Source organism: Erythrolamprus reginae, chromosome 9, assembly GCF_031021105.1.
Source record: "Erythrolamprus reginae isolate rEryReg1 chromosome 9, rEryReg1.hap1, whole genome shotgun sequence".
NCBI classification, from domain to species: domain Eukaryota; kingdom Metazoa; phylum Chordata; class Lepidosauria; order Squamata; family Dipsadidae; genus Erythrolamprus; species Erythrolamprus reginae.
The window spans coordinates 21,358,421-21,370,747 of NC_091958.1; the positions used below are offsets into that span (position 1 = coordinate 21,358,421).

Here is a 12,327-nt window from a genome sequence, read left to right on the forward strand (position 1 = left end):
ACCCTCCCAAAAGCTGCAAGATCTGGAGCTGACGGTCTTCGGTAAGATGCGCATCTTGTGCATGCACCCACGTGAGATTTGGCTTTTGCACATGCACCCCATTCTCTGCCCCACCTGCCACCCCCAAATTGCACCCCACTGCAAGCGTCTCTCAACTGCTGTGTGCAGGGAAAATATTTTAAATATGTTAAAAAGTGCTATTGCTAACATGTTGTAAGCCGCCCTGAATCTAAAGAGAAGGGCTGCATTAAAATCAAATAAATAAATAAACAAACAAACAAACAAATAAATAAATAAATATTTACAATCCACCACTGGTTGTTGCTGTGATCAAATTAGGGAAAAGGAGCCCTATGTCTAGCAAAGTTCAAATGCAGCAAATAAACAATAATAATAATACAGGGGTGCATGTGTGCTTGCACCCACGTAATATTTGGTTTTGTGCATGCACCCAAAACCAAATCTTGCATGAGGATGCTCGCACAAGTGAGATTTTGGCGATTTTCACCAATTTTTTGCTTCTGCGCATGCACAGAAGCAAAATATCAGTGGAAATTGCTGAAATCTCACTCGCGCATCCTCACGTGAAATTTGGTTTTGGGTGCAGAAGCCAAAACTCGCGCCAGCACAGATGCACCCATGCTAGCCCTCGGAAGCATACCAGTAGGGCCGGCAACAGGCAGCCCTTCCCTGACTAACAAGATCTATAAATCATCATGCATACAATTATGAAACATATTCCTGATAACAAACAAGTTTCTAGGACCTTTCTCTCAAGGCAATTGCCGAGGAAGGTGAAGATGGGCTTGAGGGAAGAAGTTGCATTCATTTCATTAATCAAAGTACAGTACATTTAACTTAGATGCATTGACTTAGAAAGAATTGCCAAAGTAGCTGATTAGAGAGCTTGGATTTTTCTTAAATGTGGATAGTCTTGTTTTAAAGGCCAAACCATGAACCATCTCAAGAAGTGACTCTGTCATCAGTGGGATTGTTTGTGGGAAAGAAAATTGTTTGGGGGTAAATTGATAGAACTTCTTTTTAGTGGAAAACAAAGCAATTTTTTTTTAAAAAAATCCCCTTTTTTTCTCCATGATTACTCACTCTTTTAAATGTCTTTGACGTGTTGAAGGCCAGCAGCGTTATATAAAGTCAAGGTTTGCTCTTGCATCTGTTTCACCACATGAGGGAGCCTTGCAAGCAAGCAAAAAAAAAATGGATTTTTTTTTTCATTTTGTGGAGACATTTCCATGCAAAATTGGGCATCAATGAGATATTCTTCTTCAATGGAGAACATCAACCTCAGCTTCACTATTTTGCACTTCCAATATTGGTGCAGGAGATGGATATTTCACATTTCTAATTCCCAAATTCAATGAATTATGCCACTTTGGCTACATTTGGAAGCAGTCAGAACTGAGAATAGAATAGAATAGAGTAGAATAGAATAGAATAGAATAGAATAGAATATAGATGGAAAGGACCTTGGTGGTCTTCAAGTCCAGAAACCCATATAACAATAAACTAACGTTACATACTGTAAGTACAAAATCTAAAATATAAGATATAAAACGATGAACATACATCTAAAAGGCCCCCAAGGAAATTTAACATATTTCAACTTCCCTTTCTCTTCTTTCATTCATTAGTCACTCCCCTCTGTCTTATTCCCTCTTGTTATTTACTTGGGTCTTTCATTCTTTCCCTTTACCACTTTTCCTGTTTTCCACTCTTCATTTCTATATATACTGCTCAAAAAAGAACATAATATAACTCCAAGTAAATCAAACTTCTGTGAAATCAAACGGTCCACTTAGGAAGCAACACTGATGGACAATCAGTTTCACATGCTCTTGTGCACATTCAGCTTTGTATAGAACAAAGTATCAATGAGAATATTTCACTCATTCAGATCTAGGATGTGTTCTTTGAGTGTTTCCTTTATTTTATTTTTTTGAGCAGTGTACATGAAGAAAGAATTGTGTGTTAGGCTGGAAAATGTATTTTTTTTTTCTTGGAAGGGAAGGAAATGTTTTTGGTCTGCAAGATCTAAGTATGTTACGATGTTGCCATAAACACTCATTTTTAAGGATGTTCCCTTTTGTTTTAAGCAACACCACATGGGTCTTTCTTTGAACCTACTATCTTCCAAATTCTGAAGGAGACTTACCAGGATGATATCAAGCAATGTATTTGAATTAATGGGATAGAGTTTATATTTATTAATGGGTATAAAACAGGGGTGTTTAACTTTGCCAACTTTAAGACTTGTGGACTTCAGCTCCCAGAATTTCCCAGCCAACCAATTTGTCCTCATCCATCCTAGTTGCTTTCCCATATTCAGAAGGAAAATTTAATAGGAGACATTTGGACTATATTGGGGGGGGGGGGGGGATTTTAAGGATGAGGAAACAATAATAGAATCATATTTATTCTTCCAGAATCACATGTTATACAACACCCTGGCAAAGATATCCAGTTGCTAGGAGGAGAGTCAGCCTACGGATTGTCTTTCTAACCTAAAATTTCAATTTCTCATGGAATTGTGAACATATTATTGTGAATTCCAAATTCTTTTCAAAAAAGTCTCCATACACAAAAATCCAGACTAGAAATTTCCAAATTTCAAACATAACCTGATTTTTATTTGCACCGACTTGCAAGGTACAACGAGCATCAATATTGCAAATATGTCATAGCAAGCGTTGCTCAATCATCTCATTCCAGCCTTAAACCTATGCATAGTTAGCTGATTCTCACTTCCTGGACTTATACCTGTACTAAAATATAGTTGTAATATTTCTTCATCTTTCCAATACTGAAAACAGTTTTGGTATTAAAGTACGCAATTGTTTTATGCTGCAGTTCTTTCCCTGTAGTCGACCTTCACTAAGCCAGGCTACTCAGCTCAGTTAAAAATGCAATATGGACGGCCTGCACCAGAATGGGGGGGGGGGAGGAAAGAAAGAAATGTCTTTAGTAACCATACAACATCTGTTATGTGGAGCTTGTAAATCTACCTTCCCAGTGTCGTAATAGCAAGGGAAATCAGTCAGTACGGCAAGTTATATGAAACTCCAGCAGTGGGAGAAAGTTACTCAGCTCCGTTTTATGTGGAACTGCATTTCAAACCCCATGGAACTGCTTTTTCATTTTACGGTTGCCTCTTACCTTTCACCCTGACCCACCTTTTGTATTCCCCAGCCATTCAGCCTTTATCGTTTCAGACAGAGGGCTCTGCCTTGCTATTCTAAGCAGAAAGCATATTTCCGGCATGGATGTAAAGAAGGAGAGAGAGAGACAGAGAGATAGACACCGAGAGAGAGACAGAGACAGAGAGATAGACAGAGAGGAGACAAAGAAAGAGAGAGAGATACAGAGAGACAGACAGAGAGACAAACAGAAAAGAGAGACGGAGGGAGGGAGAAAGAGAGAGAGGGACTGCAGGAAATACGACTTTAGTAACCAAGTAGTTGATGCATGGAACTCACCACCAGACTCTGTATTATCATCACCTAATCCCAAAAACTTTACCTCTCCCAATTCCTAGGACGTCAGTAAGGGGCATGCACAAGTGCACCAGTGTGTCTACCATGCCCTGTACTTGTTTCTCTTTTACTAGTATCATGCACATAAATATTGTTATATCTTTGTATACCACCAATACATACCTAACAAAACAAACAAATAAAAAATAAAATAAATAGAGAGAGGGGGGGGGAGAGAGGGAGATTCTTCTGTGACTGCACTTTTACAGACACACAGACACAGAGACAGACAAGACAGACAGATACAGAGAGAGAGAGATTCTGCTGTGACTGCACTTTGACAGTCATCTTTGGGATGAAATGCATTATAGCTTGGCCTTCAATACATGCATATTACATATGTTCCTTGCAGAAGACAATTGCTCCCAAGTCAGTCCTTAAGACTATGCTTTTGCAGAACTAAAATGATTCTCCAAAGGTGACAGAATCAGCCAGGAAGGGAAGGCTTTCCATTTGGGATTTTTCAAGTCTCCGTTTATTACAAGAAGCTGATGTAACATTTCTGAAGACCCCTTTGCAGAATTGCTTTAAAAAATTCTGTATTACTGGTATAATACTAAAGATCATCACATAAACATTACTGGAGCTTTTAATTGAAGCTTCCAATGTTTGAAAAGATGGGGACTGGAAAAGAATGTATTTATTTCCTCTGGAGGCCTTACTTTGTTTCTTGATTTATATGAAATCACATCTCACGCCTAGAATGAGAGAGTTAGAAAGGATCTTTTAGGCACTTGAGCCTAGCCTATTGCTCAGAATAGAAATCTAAAATAAGGCTCCAGGAATCAAGAAAGACATACAAATTTACTTCTAAGCAGTTTTCTAAGCAAAACGTCGCCACAGAGCACCGCACACCAAGACAACTAGACACAAGAACAGTTTTTGCCGAATGCCATCACTCTGCTAAACAAATAATTCCCTCACCATTGTCAAACTATTTACTAAGTCTGCACTACTATTACTACTAGATTTTTTCTCATCATCCCTATCACCCATTTCCTTCCACTTATGACTGTAACTTGTTGCTTGCATTCTTAAGATTTTTATTAATATTGATTGTTTCCTCATTGCTTATTTAACCCCTATGACAATCATTAAGTGTCGTACCTCATGATTCTTGACAAATGTTTCTCTTCTTTTATGTACACTGAGACCATATGCACCAAAGACGAATCACATAAAGAATTCTATTCTATTCTATTTTCTTTATAATTCCTCACCTAGACAGAATCTTGCCAAACTTAAGCAAGCTACAGAATTTGCATCATCAAAAATATTACTCTGAGAACTTCTTAGAAAGAATTGACTTGACTTTCTTCCTCTCAGTCAAATTATCTAAACTTTCCTGATGGAATGCAACTTCTCCCTCCCTCCTGGGAGTCCAGATTACATTCCACCATATTTTCCCTTACAAATGGCTTGAATACATTCAGCAGAAGGGAAACTACTTTTATACCGGTGGTGAAATTCAAAATTTTTCCCTACCTGTTCTGTTGGGGGGGTTGTTGGGGGGAGATCATGTGACTGGGTGGGCATGGCCAACTTGACATCATTCACGGTGAGGGGCTCCTTACCAGCCCCCCCCCCATCCCAGACACTCCTTGTCGCGAACGGCAGGAAAATGAGAACCTGCCTACCATCCTTCCCTCAGTCTGTGCTGAGCTTGAGGCATGGGTGACAGGCAGGAAAATCCCCTTCCCCATTTTCCTGCTTTTCATGGAAATGGCCCCATTCCGGCTGCTCCCCTGCTGCCCCCCTCCCTCCTGGGGACCACCTTAAAGAGACAGGCTGCAGCAGCTCCTTTTTGAACGGAGGGAGAAATGTTAGGATTCTCTCTGCTGCAGTCAAGGTTGAATTCTGTGGAATATTGAGCAGCCAGAAGAAGTGAGTGGCGACCAATTGGGCAGAGCCAATGACGGGTGATTACTACCAATTCGGCAAACCAATGACAATAATCCCTAATGGTTCACCAGAACGATCTAAACTAGCCGGATTTCACCCCTGCCTCAAACCTGTAAAAACATCCAAAAGCACTTTCCCAAAAGACAACTGGACTATTTTTTCTTTGAGGAGAGGGGCAGCATATAAACCCAATAAATGGACGAATGGATGGATGGATGAGAGAGAGACACAGAGAGAGAGAGAGAGAAACTTTGCATTTTCCATCCAAGAAGTTTCATCAGATGGTGGGTAGGTAGGATGGAAGGAGAGGTACTGACATTTGAGAATGGATGGTGGGTGATGAAGCTTGTGGATGGGAACTAAAAAGGACCTTTGAGACAACTATGACATGGGTGACTGAGAATCTCCACAGACATCCTAGCCACTCCAGTTCTTCACCAGTTCTTCCCTTAACCTCAATAAGTTCATCTGAATGTCTTTGATCTGTGCATAATGTACATGGTTGTGCACACCTATAAGCACAGGGGGACAAACTTGTGTCTATAGTTGCATTGAAGTGAATGCTCCATATATTGCTAAGCTCGATGAATTTCACCACTGATTTTTCTAGCTGTGTACCATCTATTTTGTCAAACCACTGCCTCTCCAAGTTCAAGCTGGGCTGTTTTGCAGCATGTTTTGCCTCAGGTCTTATTGAAAGAGGGGATGCCAGTAACTGAAGATGGGATATTTTGTATGCCAAGTAAATGTCAAAATTCTGAATTATTACCCTGCCTAAATATATGTTGCATACCCAAAGGCAATACCATAAAATGCAATCATGCGTCAGAAGCCACATGCATGCACAAATAGAAAGAAAAAAAGAAAGAAAGAAAGAGGGAGGGAGGGAAGGAGGGAGGGAGGGAGGGACCAAAGGTCATCAACTTTGAGATCATTCTAAATCAGAGGTCTTCAAACTTGGCACAAGTCTGAAAGTTGCCAAGTTTGGAGATCCCTGTGAATCTAAACAGGGACAAAATCTTCTCATTGCTACTGCAGAAACATTGATTTCACCTCATCAAAAAGTTACCCATTTATTACAGTGTCATAGCATGAAGTTGGTAGTGTTATTGACTTCTTTGATAAGGATTGATGTGCTTAAATGTGTAGTGAATACAAAGGCTATTTTAGACAGCTTTTGGCTGGTCAGTGAAAAGACGTTTCTGTCTTAATGACCTGATGTGATTTCTTTCTTAAATTAATTTGCAATTAAATTTTTGAACTGTTTTTGACATTTTAGAGTCACTGCCACTTTGTTTTGATTTGCCTGCTGCTTTTTTAATGGAGTGTGGAGATGACTAGAGGTGTCATTCACTTATTTTCCCCACCAGTTCGTAAATGTGAGTGCATGCAGGTGCACACACATGCACACTTCGCTCACACCTGCCTCTTCCATGCATACACATGGCCTGCATGGACTTTGTTCACACACGTGACTTGCACTTGTGCACACGGCTTCAAAATGTGCCTAAATAGATTAATATGTTGAACCTGGAATATAATACTGGAAAAATATATAAATATATAAAGTATGATTATTGTTTTAAAACTGGTTTACAATAAATATGTAAAAGTAGGTGTGTAATAGAGTTTGAGCACAGTAAGAATTGCTATACAGATTTGCTACAGAAGCGTCCAATGTTTTTAAAGGTCTTTGTTTTGTTTTGTATGTTATTTGTATATATGTTTATAAATAAAACTTTATTTTAAATATATAAATAAAAATGTGCTTAAATAGGATGGAATAGCATTGGAGAGAGTGAGCAGGCCACTCTGCAGGTCGCTGCTACCAGTTCGCCCGAACCTGTACAAACCAGCTGAATACCTCCTTTGGAAATGACCCTGGGATACAGGAGAAAGAGCTTAGACTACACAATGGTCAGATGAGAGGTAATTCAGCCCATGGAAGGAATAAGGATGTAGCAAGCATCTCAGAAGGGACCCTCCCTGGTTTCTTGGGATATGAAGGTAGGGGGATGGAGCAAGGATCTGTTAGTGTAAGCTTCAATGAAGATAGACTTAGTACTTTTAGAAATGCTTCTTGTCTGGACTTCCCTGCAAACTTTTCACTGCTTTCTTGCATTAGTGTTGGTTATGACCTATAAAGCCCTACATGGCATCGGACCAGATTACTTGCAGAACCACCTCCTACCGCATGAATCCCAGTGAACAGTTAGGTCCCACAGAGTTGGCCTCATCCAGGTCCCGTCAACTAGACAATGTCGTTTGGCAGGACCTAAGGGAAGAGCCTTCTCTCTGAGGGCCCTGGCACTCGGGAATCAACTCCCCCTGGAGATTTGTACTGCCCCCAACCTCCTCGCCTTTCATAAGAGTCTTAAGACTCATTTATGTCACCAGGATTAGGCCGATTAGACCTTAGCCCCTAGCCAACGAATGATTGTATGGTTGCAGTATGAATGGGTATAACTGATTTTAAGATAAGTAGGGATTTTAGATAGTTATGTAATTTTAATTTAATTGGATTTAATTTTATTGTAACCTACTTTTTTTATACATTGTAAGCCACCCCGAGTCCTCAGAGAGGGGCAGCATAGAAATCCAATCAATAAATAAATAAATAAATAAATAAATAAATAAATAAATAAATAAATAAATAAAACAATCATTTCATGCAATCATAAGCCCAAACAGAATCAGTTAATTCCCACTTTCCTGACTAATGCATGCAGCATAATGCAGTGCTAATGTTTATTTGCATCTGCAATAAGGGTTTTTGTATTATATTATAAGAGCCATGATGGCGCAGTGGCTAGAATGCAGTACTGCAGGTAAACTCTGCCAACTGTCAGCAGTTCAATCCTGACCATCTCAAGGTTGACTCAGCCTTCCATCCTACTGAAGCTGGTAAAATAAGGATCCAGATTGTTGGGAAAATAGGCTGACTTTGTAAACCACTTGGAGAGGTTCTGTAAAGCACTGTGAAGTGGTATATAAGTCTAAGTGCTATGGCTATATTACACAATTATTTGGATAAAAATTGGAGATGATTTAATTTCAATATTTCCTGATGTGATTGTGACTGAGCTTTAACATATTACTGATTTGTTGGTGCATTAACCATATATATATATACATACATACATACATACATACATACATACACACACACACACACACACACACACACATACATACACAGAGAGAGAGAGACAGACACACACAGACACACACACACACACACACACAATTACACATATATGTTCATGGATATTTCTCTTAATCTCTCTTAAACATCTATTCATTGTTAATTCATTCAAACTGCATTGCAAAGTTTCCAAAAAGTATATTTGTAGAAGTGAGTGCTATGAAGCAGATATATTTTTTATAAACTGGATAAAAAGAAGTGGACCTTGCTCTAGTAAGGTTAAAAAAATTGCACATTTTTAGGATTAAACTGAAACAGACTTGCACATTTTACGGTAAGATGATGCTCACTTCATTATGATCAATAAAAAATTAGCATTCCAAGATACATCATGAATAAGGTACTGTGACCCAAGAATAAGTTCAGCTCTTCTTCAGCCAAAAATCCCCTATCAACATCCTAAATACCAATAGATTGTTAAAAGGGCACTTTCCAAGGTTTATTAAGTACATGAACCATAAATCCATTTGGTCTGCAATTAATTCAAAATTACACAACCACTAAATGTGTAATTAACTTGACTAGGAGTATTTAAGTCTTTATGTTGGCATTTATAAAGGCAAGCTACAACAAGTTTATTAGCTGGCAATTTATTGCTAAAATACTGGCAATTCATGAGTATGTTGATGGAAGAAATCTAACTTACTATCTCTCTTGTCATTATAGGCTAATTAAATTAGATAACTCTTTTTAGTAAATTAAGAATCAGTCGAAAACTTCCAGCACCACTAGCTACATCTGAAATACATGGAGAGAAACTGTCTTTAATTTGCATTAGAGTGGGGGGGGGGATCTGGGTTTGCTAGTAAATTTTATAGAATGTTTAATGAATCCTGGGCAGACAATTAATCAATCAATTAACATTGCACTGAATTGCATTTGTTTAAATCTGCTCCTGTAGAAAAGATTTGTTTAGATGACATATTGTACAGTTAGGTAACATTTCAGGAGAGGCATTCCATCATAGGTGAAAAAGAACAAATTATAGCTTTCCTAAGGTGTCGCCTTCCATGCATAGTCTTAGTTCATCCATCCATCACTGAAAATGGTACAAACTGGGATATATATAAATGCATTGCTGGAGAAAATGCTTTAGCACATTGAGGGGGCATTGCAGAAGAAGCATTCCCTCAATATATGAGAAAGATGTTTCCTAAGAGACCATCTTTCAAATCTAGTTTTTTGAAACATTTGTGAAAAAATAACTATAGGTTTAACCCAGGCCATGTTTTGGCAAGTCAAAAGATTAAGGATGGATAAAAGGAATGAACTGGCTGATCATTGCTCTATATACATGTTTATTTTTACGTGAAAGGACTGCCCTTTGCTTACAGCGCCACTGCGGTGTCCTTTCACGTAAAAATAACAATGTTTATTTTTACGTGAAGACCTCCCTTTGAAGGAGCTGGGGAATCCCTCCCATGAAGAGATTCCGGGGGCGGAGCCTTGACATCACCGGCAGGTTGCTAAGGAGGCCAAGGTGATCACTTCCTGGAAGTGATCACCTTGGTGTCCTTAGCAACCTGCCGGTGACATCAAAGCTCCGAATGCCAAACGCGACCCCGAACGAATTGTGCGGGTTCAGTTAGCCCATCGCTAGAGTTGACCCTTTCACAAGTTGCCTTTCTAGTGTTTAGAAGTCTGTTCAACAACCTTTCCAAATAAGAAAAATTTCCAGTCCTGCTTCACACTTCCCAAGAAATTGGAAATTAAGCACCAAATATCATGCAATAGCAACAGCACTTGAACTTATATATTTATTATTTATTTATTATTTAGATTTGTATGCCGCCCCTCTCCGCAGACTCGGGGCGGCTCACAGCAAGATACAGCAATTCATGACAAATCCAAATATAATTTAAAATATTTTAAAAGATTTAAAAAGAACCCCATTTTACTAACAAACACACACACAAACATACCATGCATAAATTGTACATGCCCGGGGGAGGTGTTTCAGTTCCCCCATGCCTGACGGCAAAGGTGGGTTTTAAGGAGTTTACAGAAGGCAGGGAGAGTAGGGGCAGTTCTAATCTCTGGGGGGAATTAGTTCCAGAGAGTCAGGGCCGCCACAGAGAAGGCTCTTCCCCAACTGACATTGTTTAGTTGACGGGACCCGGAGAAGGCCCACTCTGTGGGACCTAATCGGTCGCTGGGATTCGTGCGGCAGAAGGCGGTCTTGGAGATATTCTGGTCCAGTGCCATGAAGGGCTTTAAAGGTCATAACCAACACTTTGAATTGTGACCGGAAATTGATCGGCAGCCAATGCAGACTGCGGAGTGATGGCGAAACATGGGCATATCTAGGTAAGCCCATGACTGCTCTCGCAGCTGCATTCTGCACGATATGAAGTTTCCGAACACTTTTCAAAGGTAGCCCCATGTAGAGAGTATTACAGTAGTCGAACCTCGAGGTGATGAGGGCATGAGTGACTGTGAGCAATGAGTCCCGGTCCAGATAGGGCCGCAACTGGTGCACCAGGCGAACCTGGGCAAACGCCCCCCTCGCCACAGCTGAAAGATGGTTCTCTAATGTGAGCTGTGGATCGAGGAGGACACCCAAGTTGCGGACCCTCTCCGAGGGGGTCAATAATTTCCCCCCCCCAGGGTAATGGACGGACAGATGGGATTGTCCTTGGGAGGCAAAACCCACAGCCACTCCGTCTTATCCGGGTTGAGTTTGAGTCTGTTGACACCCATCCAGGCCCCAACAGCCTCCAGACACCGGCACATCACTTCCACTGCTTCGTTGACTGGACATGGGGTGGAGATGTAAAGCTGGGTATCATCAGCGTACTGATGATACCTCATCCCATGCCCTTGGATGATCTCACCCAGCGGTTTCATGTAGATATTAAATAGCAGGGGGAAGAGGACCGACCCCTGAGGCACCCCACAAGGGAGAGACCTCAGAGTCGACCTCTGACCCCCCACTAACACCGACTGCGACCGATCGGAGAGGTAGGAGGAGAACCACTGAAGAACAGTGCCTCCCACCCCCAACCCCTCCAGCCGATGCAGAAGGATACTATGGTCGATGGTATCGAAAGCCGCTGAGAGGTCAAGGAGCACCAGGACAGAGGATAAACCCCTGTCCCGGGCCCGCCAGAGATCATCAATCAACGCGACCAAAGCAGTTTCTGTGCTGTAACTGGGCCTGAAACCCGACTGCTGGGAACCTAGATAATCGGCTTCTTCCAAGGACCGTTGGAGCTGGAGCACCACCACCTTCTCAACAACCTTCCCCATAAAGGGAAGGTTGGAGATTGGACGATAGTTATTAAGTACGGCTGGGTCCAGGGAAGGCTTCTTGAGGAGGGGGCGCACGAGCGCCTCTTTATAGAGTGGTGGAAAAACTCCCCTCCCCAAGGAAGTGTTGGTAATCTCCTGGACCCAGCTCCGTGTCACCTCCCTGCTGGCCGAGACCAACCAGGAGGGACACGGATCCAGTAAACAGGTGGCGGAACTCACAGCTCCAATGGCCTTGTCCACTTCATCAGGTGTCACCAGATCAAACTCTTCCCAGACAGGTGGACAAGTACGTGTCCCAGTCACCTCGACTGACTCGTTGTCAGTCGACTCTGTTTTCCAATTGGAGTCGAGGTCAGCCCGGATCTGAGCGATTTTATCAGCGAAAAACGTATTAAAATCCTCGGCACTACTCTGCAAGGG

The 12,327-nt window shown here is 41.1% G+C and overlaps 1 long non-coding RNA gene across 2 annotated transcripts in view; it reads right to left on the reverse strand.

Moving 5' to 3' along the window:
* Window positions 1-1,131: 1,131 nt before the first annotated feature.
* The window catches only part of LOC139172528 (uncharacterized), a 303,355-nt gene continuing 292,159 nt past the window's right edge, over window positions 1,132-12,327 (reverse strand). For both annotated transcript variants that reach the window (XR_011559886.1, XR_011559887.1), the window contains exon 5: window positions 1,132-1,193. This is a non-coding gene — a long non-coding RNA (uncharacterized lncRNA). The remainder of the gene's footprint in view (window positions 1,194-12,327) is intronic.